Raw genomic sequence first — 10,117 nt, 5'->3', positions numbered from 1 at the left:
AGAGATACTTCCTCTTTCTATCCCCCACTCCAGCTTCCTGTCATAGTATAGAAAAATTCCCATTATTAGAAAGCAGTGGTGAAAAGACTATAGTATTTCAAATCACAAGGCTCAGCTATCAAAGTGATTTTCCTAAAACTGAGGTCTGACCATATCACTCTCGGAGTCAAGAAATTCCAGAGACTGTATCATTTCCAGAATTACATATAAAATCCTGTAGCATTGCCCTTAATAACCTGCCTCCCCTTGCCTTTCTATCTCCTTATGCCTTCTACTCCCTCCCACCACCACCACATATATTCATTAGTGACATTGGCATCCTTGTTGTTCTTCAAACAAGACACTCCATCTCCCCCCTTGAGGCATTTTCATTGGCTGCTCTCATGCACGGAATGCTCTTCTTCCTCATCTCTGCCTCCTGTATTCCTTCATGTTCCAGATAATATCCCACCTTCTTCAGGGAACCTTTTTAAATTTTTCTTAATTCTAGTGCCTTCCCTCTGTTGATTATCTCCAATTTATTCTATATATAGCTTGTTCATAAATAATTATTTGCATGTTCTTCCTCCCATTAGATTATGAACTCTTCAAGGGCACAGGACTGTTTTTTACTTTTCTTTGTATCCCCACTGCTTAGCATAGTACCTGGAACAGAGTGGTTGCCTAATAAATGTTTATTGACTAATTGAAGTTAGTGAAGACAATAATACCTGTAGAGCCTACACCCACCATGCCTCAGAAAGCCATTCATCCAGAAAAAATTATCTCAACCCTGGAACTCACAAACTCACCTTGAAAGTATGTTCTGGGGGCAGCTAGGTGGTTCAGTGGATAGAGCTCCGGCGTTGGAGTCAGGAGGACCTGAGTTCAAATACGGCCTCGGACACTTGACACTTACTTAGCTGCGTGACCCTGGGCGAGTCACTTAACCCCAATTGCCTTGCCAATAAATAAATAAATAAAATAAAGGGGAACAGTAGAGGAAAGAACGGGAAAAGAGGTAACAATTGGGGAAGAAAAATATGAAAAGAGACTTAACAGCTTGGAAAAAGAGGTACAAAACATGAGGAAAATAACTCTTGAAATTTAGAACTGGCCAAATAGAAGCTAATGATTCCATGAGACATGAAGGAAAAAAATTTAAAAAGTCAAAAGACTGAAAAAATAGAACAAAATGTGAAATATCTCATAAAAAAACTAACCTGGAAAACAGATCAAGGAGAGAGAATTTAAGAATCATGGAAGTACCTGAAAGTCATTTTAAAAAATCACAAAACAAAACTCCCAATTTCTTAGAACCAGAGGGAAAAGTAAAAGTTGAAAGAATCCACTTGTTACCTTGTAAAAAACGACCCTAAAATGAAAACTACCAGGAATATGACAGCCAAAATTCATAGCTCCCAGATGAAGGAAAAAATACTGCAAGTATCCAGAAAGAAAGAATTCAAGTACCTAGGAGCAACAATCAAGATTTAGCAATCACCACTATAAAAAAGTGGAGAGCTTAGAATATATTACAGAAAGTGAAGGATCTAGGTTTACAGCCAAGAATAATCTAACCAGCAAAAATGAATAAAATTCTATAGGGGAAAAAATGGACTACTAGCAAAATGGAGTATTTTCTTGCATTCCTGATTTAAAGATCAGCAATAAGTGCAAAATTTGACAAAATTGATGCAGGAGCAAGAGAAACATAAAAAGATGAACTCAAGTGAGAAATCCTAAGGGACTGAACATGATTAAATTATTTACATTCTCATAAAGGGAGATGATTCATGTAAACCCTCAGAACATTATTGTCACCAAGGATGAAAGGGTGAGTCTAATTAGACAGAAGGCCTGGCTGTGATTCTGTCGTGTTTAGATCTCAAAATATGAATCAAATGAGTGGTGAAAAGGAATGTACTAGAAGAGAGGAAACGGAGAGGAAGAGTAGGGAAAATTATTTCACATAAATGAGATATGCAAAAAAAAAAGAATTTAACAACAAAGAGGGGCAGTGGGGAGCAAGCAAAATTTAAACCTGACTCTCATCCTGACTGCTCAAAGGAGTGAAGAACATATAGAGGAGCCAGAGGACACATGAGATAGGTCACTGCAGTGGGAGTGCTTGGGCAGAGAATTGGGATGAGGCACAGTATCCAGTCACTGGGTGCCTGGAAGATGATGGAAAAAGGAGAAAGAGGGAGAGAAGAAAGGCTCTGAATTAATCAATCAGCATTTATTAAGTGCTTACTTAATACCAGGCACAAGGAAATGCCAGCTCAGTGGTGTCAAACTCAAATAGAAACAGGTACCTGTGGTAACACATTAACTTAGAAAAATACAAACTAACATTATCTGTTGTATTGTATTGTATTTTTTACCTATTTTGTTAAATATTTCCCAAGGAAAGGAAAAAAAAACAGTCCTGACCTTCGAGGAGCTCACAGTCTGATGAGGAAAACAACATGGAGTAGGGGAAAGGTAAGAGACTAGAGAATAAATAGAGAAGGCACTAGCAAAGGCTTCCCACAGAAGGTGAGATTTCAGCTGAGAAGCCCTCCCCACTCACAAAATGGAATTCTCTCTGCTTATCATCAGCTAATTAATATAATAGATTCCTTTCACTGACCTTTGCCCTAGATCCCTTCTTTTTGTTCCCTTTACTCTCCCTCTCTTATTCCTGCCACTACCACCCCCAATTAATTCCTCTCCTAAAATCAAAATTTAAGTCTTGGATCCCCAGGCCAAAATTTAAGAAAGGCTGCCTTTTCCACTTCAGCTGCTACAGAATAAGATCTGGAAAGAAAACTTCAGAGCCCTACTTTCCCATTCACTACCATAGTTTCAATTACCATCTCTATGCAAACTACTGGAAGGGACCTTACAGGTTACCTAGTTAAGCCTCCCATCCAGTGCAAAAATAATTTCTATAGTATATCCTGGTAAGTGGTGATTGAGCTTCTGCTTGATTATCTCTAATAAAGGGAAGCTCACTGCCATTCATACTGGACCATTCTAGAAGTAAATTCTTTCTGGAGGACTTCTAGAATGATGGTTGAGTGAGAGTTGGTATTTAAGCCCAATTACACTTCATTATCATCATGAAATATACCAAATAAAGTAAGGATAGGGACCAGACCAGTGGTTCCATCGCTACAGGGAATTCCAGAGGAAGAAACTCCTGGTATCAGTGCAGACCTAGTAATCTTAGAGTGGTTAAGAGACTTGCCCAAGGTCACTTAGCTACTGCAGCTTGGTCCCAAATAGTATGAATAATAAATCCCCCTAGAGTAGTCTAATTAATAAAATTCAAACTGCATTATTTCCATTGGGCTGGAACCAAAGATCACATCTGATATAATTTTAATTTTGAATTAGTATGACTGAAATACAGGCAGCCATTTCAGGGGATTCATTATTTGCACTAACTGGGACCTAGCTACACATATCAGAGAGGTGACTTAAACTCAGCCAGTTCTTCCAGATTCCAAGATCAGTTTTATATAAAGACATCTTTGTCAAGTAAGAAAAAGAACATAAAAAGAGGAAAGAAGAAAGGAATCCTTGCAAGGAAACACCCCCTCTCTCCCCATCCCCCCCACCCAAAAAAGCTCAGGAGAGAGACTGAAGAAATGAGTAAGTAAAAAAAGAGCTCCTGGTACAACAAAAAACTATGGGCTAAAAGAATGTGAGAAGAATCTAAGGAAGAAAGGAATAATCCTGAAAGAACTCCAACTAGAAACCCAGAAAAGAGAATGAAACAAAAGAAATAAGGCATGCAATCAGAGTACTTAACAAAAAATTTAAAAGACCATAACTCTAGCATAAATACATCCACTTTTATCCATGAAAACAGAGTTCAAATTAAAGTCAACAAAAGCAAGACTGCTATGGTAAGTATAAATCTGCTCCAAATAGCATCAAATTCAGCGCAGACTTTATTGTGGTTGTCCTTCATTCTTTTTTTTTTTTTTTTTTTTGGAGGGGTAGGCAGTGGGGTTAAGTGACCTGCCCAGGGTCACACAGCTAGTAAGTGTTATGTATCTGAGGCCAGATTTGAACTCAGGTCCTCCTGAATCCAGGGCCAGTGCTTTATCCACCGCACCACCTCACTGCCCTGTTGTCCTTCATTCTTGAAGAGGACCAAAATGGCATGACTATGCTGGGGTCCAGGTACAGTGTGTCTGACTGTGACTGTTCCAACTAATACCAGTTTGGAAGGCTCTGCCACAGTTTGGGCACAAATAGACCACATGAACATTTGGAGCGGAGATGTCTCTAAATTTGCACATCTCACGTTTCTTTTTGAGCTACTGCACTTCTACTTTGCTCATACAGCACAGCACCTTCTTTGATGTGGGCTTATCATGCTCAGTGGTCCTGGCCATTGTCTCCCATGTCTCACAATCAATTCCAAACTTCTTCAGAGAGACCTTGAGAGTGTCCTTGTATTGCTTCTTCTGACTTCCATGTGAGCACTTGCCTTGTGTGAGTTCTCCAAAAAATAGTCTTTTTGGCAAGCGTACATTTGGCACTTGAACAATGTGGCCAGCCCGTTGGAGCTGTGCTCTCTGCAGTAGAATTTGAATGCTTCAGTTCAGTTTAAGAAAGGACCTCAGTGTTCAATACTTTATCTTGCAGGTGATCTTCAGAATCTTCCTAAAACAATTCAAATGAAAGTGATTCAGTTTCCTGGCATGGCACTAGTATACTGTCCAAGGCATACAACAATGAGGTCAGCACAATGATTCTGTTGACCTTCAGTTTGGTAGGTAGCCCAATACCTCTTCTCTCTCACTCTTTCCTTCAGAGCCTCCCAAACACTGAGCCAGCTCTGGCAATGCATGTAAAGACATTATAATACCACATTGATAAATGAGGGAATGAGTTGACAGCACTTGTCAAATATTATCCCTGGAGGCTATCTGTCATTGTCACCATCAGTATTAGTAGGATAATGATGTACAGCAGTTCTGTCATCCCAATGCTGGTACAGAGTGTCAGGCCTAGAGTTCAAATCCAGCCCCAGAAACTTACTAGCGTGTAATCCTGGGGCAAGTCAATTAACCTCTGGCTACCTTAGCTTCCTCAACTATAAAAAAGCTATGTATTAAAATGTCCATGGGGAGGAAAATTGGCAAGGCAAGATGATTTTTCTAGAGAAAATGAGATATTTTTAACAAGCAAAAGAATCTTTCTCAAAAGACATGTCTGTGACATCACAATCTAATTTACTTTAATTAAAATTGTTCTTAGAGTGAGGGACTTAATGAACCAATGACAGTCTTCCCAAGACTGAATGTGGTCCAAACCCTCATGTCTAATTACAGGAAATAGAGGGATAAGGGCCCTCTGCTCATATGTGGACTCAGCTAAACAGTTTCTCAAATGCTAGATTTGTATCTCTAGTACTTAGCAGTGCCTAGCACACAGTAAGTACTTAATTAACAACTGTTAATTGACTAATTGATTGAAGACAAACTTTTTGGAAAATTGGGACATTTGGTGAGTTGTATAAGTGAGCATTAATATGTACTGGAACCCAGATGAATAACCACTAAATTTGTGAGCTGTTAGGATAAATCACTTCAGATGTCCCATATCCGATTTACACAATGCCTGAGATCCAGACAGTTATGTGAAAATGTAGAATATACTTAGAAGACTACCAACTGACCAGGTCCACAAAAATGTGTGAGTATATCTGGGTTCCTAATACAAAGTTTAGACTCTAAATGAGATTACAGTCTAGTTGTGGAAGTAGGATAGGTACACAGATAAAGAGAAAAAGACTAATCTTGAAGAGATATGAAGAATAAATTGGAAGAGAGGGAGAATGGAGGCAAAAAGACCCATCAGGCAGCTGTTTGTAATACTGCAGGTAGGTGGTAATGACAGCTTTTAGCAGGGTCATAGCAGTAGGCATGGAGAAGAAAGGAACAGAAGGGTGTGAAAGATATAGTGAAGAAAGAATCAATAAGGCTTGGCAAATAATTAGATATGAGAGGAAAGGGAGAGGGAAGAGTCAAAGAGAATTCCAAGTTTCAAACACGAGACTAGGTGAATGGTGTGGATGACAGAAATTCAAAACAAGAAAATCTACCAAAATTCAGATTACAAATTGAGATCTAGATGCTAGTTCATTTTGCTTCCGTGTAGTATAAAGTAACTAAAAATTACTTGATGTTCTTCCAAATTACTGTGTAATTAACGTGCTATCACTGAACAAACTTACTATAAGCTCTTGCCAACGGTACAGTCCCATATCCTGTTTAGTGAGCAAATTGAGTGCCAATTTTCCAGTAAGTGGTAAATTGTCCTGTTGCAGCTTTTTACTAAAAGCTTTGGCTGGGCTTGGAAAACAAATAGGATGAGAGAATGTGAGGGCTCTTGTAGGGTGAAGGTACCTGGGCACGTGGACCTAAATCTTATTGTCTTAGAGACTGATTCAGCTCTGATACTTAGCACCTCAGCACCTACCCTCAGTTACCTCTCCTCTCTGATTGGAGACTTTGAGAGGGAGCAATAAATTCCTCCCCAAATCTCCCTTTATAGAAGACTCAGAATGTTCCAGCTAACTTAATTTCCTGTCAGCTCTGCCACTTGGTTTCATCTCCATAAACATTGTGCTCCAGCACATGGTACACTGTGGCCACACTCCTCCCACCATCTTCAATTACTTTTTGTGCAATGTGCTCCCCTGTTAGGTTGTAAGCTTCCCGACAGCCGTCTCTTACTTTCTGTTTCTTATTTGTAGCCCTAGCGCTTAGCATAGTGTCTGGCACATAATAATTATTTAACAAATGTTTATTGACTATTGACATATAGGCTAGGGGCAGTCCCCCCATAATAGAACCTCTTCCATATCCCTTGAAAATACTATTTTTTTACAGACATTATATTTACATAAAATATATCTCTATCTCTATCTCTATCTCTATCTCTATCTCTATCTCTATCTCTATCTCTATCTCTATCTCTATCTCTATCTCTATCTCTATATCTATATGTATCTTCATATCTCTGCCTCTCCCTGTCTTTCTCTGTCTCTCTGTCTCTCTATCTCTCATCTATTTTATCCTGGGTTCTGCAGTCTGCAAGGGCTTTGAAGATTGGGACTACTTCATCACCTCATTTAAGTCACTAATCAGTGAGAGTTCCAAAAAAAATAAGCACCAATCTTTAAGAAAAGGAAGCATAGTAGAGCTAAGAATTGGTCCAGCCATTCCGGAAAGCAATTTGCAACTATGCCCAGAATTTTAGCAATCTGCATACCTTTTAACCCAGCTATTGCTACTGGGCCCATACTCCAAAGGAGAAAAGGACCCATACGTAAAAAAAACATTTATAGAAGCTCTTTTCATGGTAGCCAAAAACTGAAATTAAATGGTGTCCTTCTAATGGAGAATAGCTAAACTAATATGGTATATGCATGCAATGGAATATTATTTCACCGTAAGGAGTGATGAAATGGACAATTTTAGAGGAAACTAGGAAGCCCTTTATGAATTGATACAGAGCATAGTGAGCAAAACTAGGAGAACAATTTATACAATGATAACATTGTAGGGAAAAACAATTTTGAAAGACTTAAGAACTTTTTTTGGGAGGCAACCGGGGTTAAGTGACTTGCCCAGTGTCACATAGGTAGTCAGTGTCTGAGGTCACTCAGGTCCTCCTAACTCCAGGGCCAGTGCTTTATCTGTTGTACCACCTCGATGACCTCAGACTTTAGGACTTTGATCAACTTGATGATAAACCACAAGTCCAAAAGAATATAGTTGAAACACACCTCTCATCTCCTAATATAGAAGTGATGAACTTAAAATGAAGAGACATGCATTTTTTGATGTGGTTAATGTCAGACTTTGTTGTGTTGGACTATGCAGCTAAGTATTAAGGGATTTGTATTAAAGTTGTTTGTTTTTTTTAAATTTGCTCATGGTGGGGGGAATATAATAGAAAGACAGATTAATTTAAAAAAAACTTGTTAGTTGTAAAATAAAGAAAAGGAGGAAAAGAAATGTTGATACACTGAAATGTAGTCAATGAAAATTTACTAAGTGCCTTCTATGTGCCAGGAACTGTGCTAAGTATTAGGGGATACAAAGAAAAGCAAAAGACAGTCCTTGCCCTTGAGGAACTCACACTTTGAAGGGGGAGACAACATTCAAACAACTATGTACAAACAAGTTATACACAGGATAAATTGGAGATAATCAACAGAAGCAAGTCACTAGAATCAAGGGGGTTTGGGAAAGGCTTCCTGTAGAAGGTGGGATTTTTAACTAGAACTTGAAGGAAGCTAGGGAAGCCAAGAGGCAGGGAGGAAGAGGGAGAGCATTCCAGGCATGGAGGACAGTCAGGGGAAATTTTTGGAACTGGGAGATGAAGCGTCTTGATCAAGAGACATCAAGGGGACCAAGGTCAAAGGATCGCAGGGGATATAGTGGAGGTATTAGAAATGACTTTTAATTCCAGGGGAAGAAAAATGGGAAGAGCAACTCTTTCTCTAATTAAGCAATCAACTCCAAGCATATTAGGAAGCTTCACGTTGCCTGGTTCAGAGAAAAGAATGCTAAATTTGGAGCCAGAAGACCTAAGATCAAACCCTATCTCTGCCACTAATTACCTGTTTGACCTAGGGAGAGTTAGTTAACCCTCTTGGTCTAAGTTTCTTCAGGCATAAAATGAGCCTATTGGACTCAATGACCTGTAAGGTCCCTTCTAGATCTAAATAGATGATCCTACTCAATGTAACATTTCTAAGTATAACGGGGGGGGGGGGGGGGGGATGTATGGTCAATCTCCACAACATTACCTTCCTGTAGTCACAGAATGTCTTCTTGGAGCCCAAGTTCACACACTTCGCTTAGTCACCACCCACTAGAAACTCCTCCTCAGTTTCAGTGACTGATATTCACTCAAAACCTCAATTGTAATAAAAGCAATAGTTTAATTAGATTAGGAAAAGCATAGTAAAATTAAGAGGCATCAAGCAACAGATAACAGAATATTTTCTTTTCAATCTCAATAGATTCAACTGCTACATTTTAGAATGAGGAAATTGAGGTATAGAGTGGTAAGGTGACTTGCTCAGAATCACATATAGTAAGACAAAGAACCAGGATTCAAATGCAATTCTTCCCAGTTGGAGTCCAATGCTTCCCCCTCTCCTCCTTCTCCTCTTCCTCTTTTCTTCCCCCCTCCCTCCTCCCCCTTTCCATTGTATTACACTTCTCTGCTATATATAGGACTCTGAGAGAATCCAGTATGTTACTGTGGAAGTTCAAAGTACATAAGCAGGCAAAAGCATTAAGAAGGAAGAGACAGAACAGCTCACTTTTATCCCCTGAGCAAATAACAGAAGCAGAAACTTTCAGGGGAAGAGGGTCCCCCAATTTCACTTTCAGAATCCTCTGCACAGCAAAGCCTTTACAGACAAGTTAAGCTTGTAGTGATTGTAGAGGATTTGCTTGTATCTCCTTTTCTGACTTTGGCCAAAGAGGGTTTCAAATGTCAGGCCCGGTAAGGTTTCAGGGCAGCCCTGCCTGGAAGGACATTCTATTCCCCTTAGTTAATTCCTAAAATGCAGTCCCCAGCCAATAGCAAATCAGGGAAACCTTTACTCACTGGGTCCATCCTAATTGTTAATTCACACACAATATCCAGGCTGTTAAGTAACTAAGGATTTCCTTACTCAGAATTCTTAAAAAGGAAACTGAGAAAGCCTGTAAGAATTCAGGGCTATTTCTATGAGGAGGAGGAGGGGGAGGAGCTGGAGGAAAAGGAGGAGGAGGGACTTTTCTTTCATTGCTTCTGCTAATATGGGTAGTTCTTTCTGGGCTGCATATGCTGTGCTGAAACTGGCAGAGTGAAGAGATGCCTTGCTAAGGATTAAAATCCTCTTCGACTTACAATAGCGCGCGGAATCAGACACCTGAAGCTGCTCACAAAGCCTGCTATTAAACTCGTTGGCCAAATTTGTCCTATGACCTCAGGGAGGCCTGTTTTGAGAAAAGAGCACATGTTTGTAGAGGGCATTGTTGGGCTATGTGGATAGCCTGGGGCTTCATTTCTTAGGACCTTGCAGCCTGACAAAACTCTTCACAAGATAAGCTTCCAGTATGGT

At 39.6% G+C, this 10,117-nt stretch overlaps 1 long non-coding RNA gene across 1 annotated transcript; it reads right to left on the bottom strand.

Annotated features, from left to right (window-relative positions):
* Positions 1-3,942: 3,942 nt before the first annotated feature.
* Positions 3,943-8,910, bottom strand: LOC110196450 (uncharacterized). The gene is made up of 2 exons (XR_002321218.2): positions 8,807-8,910; positions 3,943-4,644 (listed from the first exon to the last, which is right to left on the bottom strand). It is a non-coding gene; the product is annotated as an uncharacterized LOC110196450 (long non-coding RNA).
* Positions 8,911-10,117: the final 1,207 nt, after the last annotated feature.

The sequence above is a fragment of the Phascolarctos cinereus genome, unplaced genomic scaffold (genome assembly GCF_003287225.1).
Source record: "Phascolarctos cinereus isolate Bilbo 61053 unplaced genomic scaffold, phaCin_HiC Scaffold_4;HRSCAF=312, whole genome shotgun sequence".
NCBI classification, from domain to species: Eukaryota; Metazoa; Chordata; class Mammalia; order Diprotodontia; family Phascolarctidae; genus Phascolarctos; species Phascolarctos cinereus.
The sequence above is the reverse complement of the archived record's forward strand: the minus strand, read 5'-3'. Positions and strand labels throughout refer to the sequence as shown.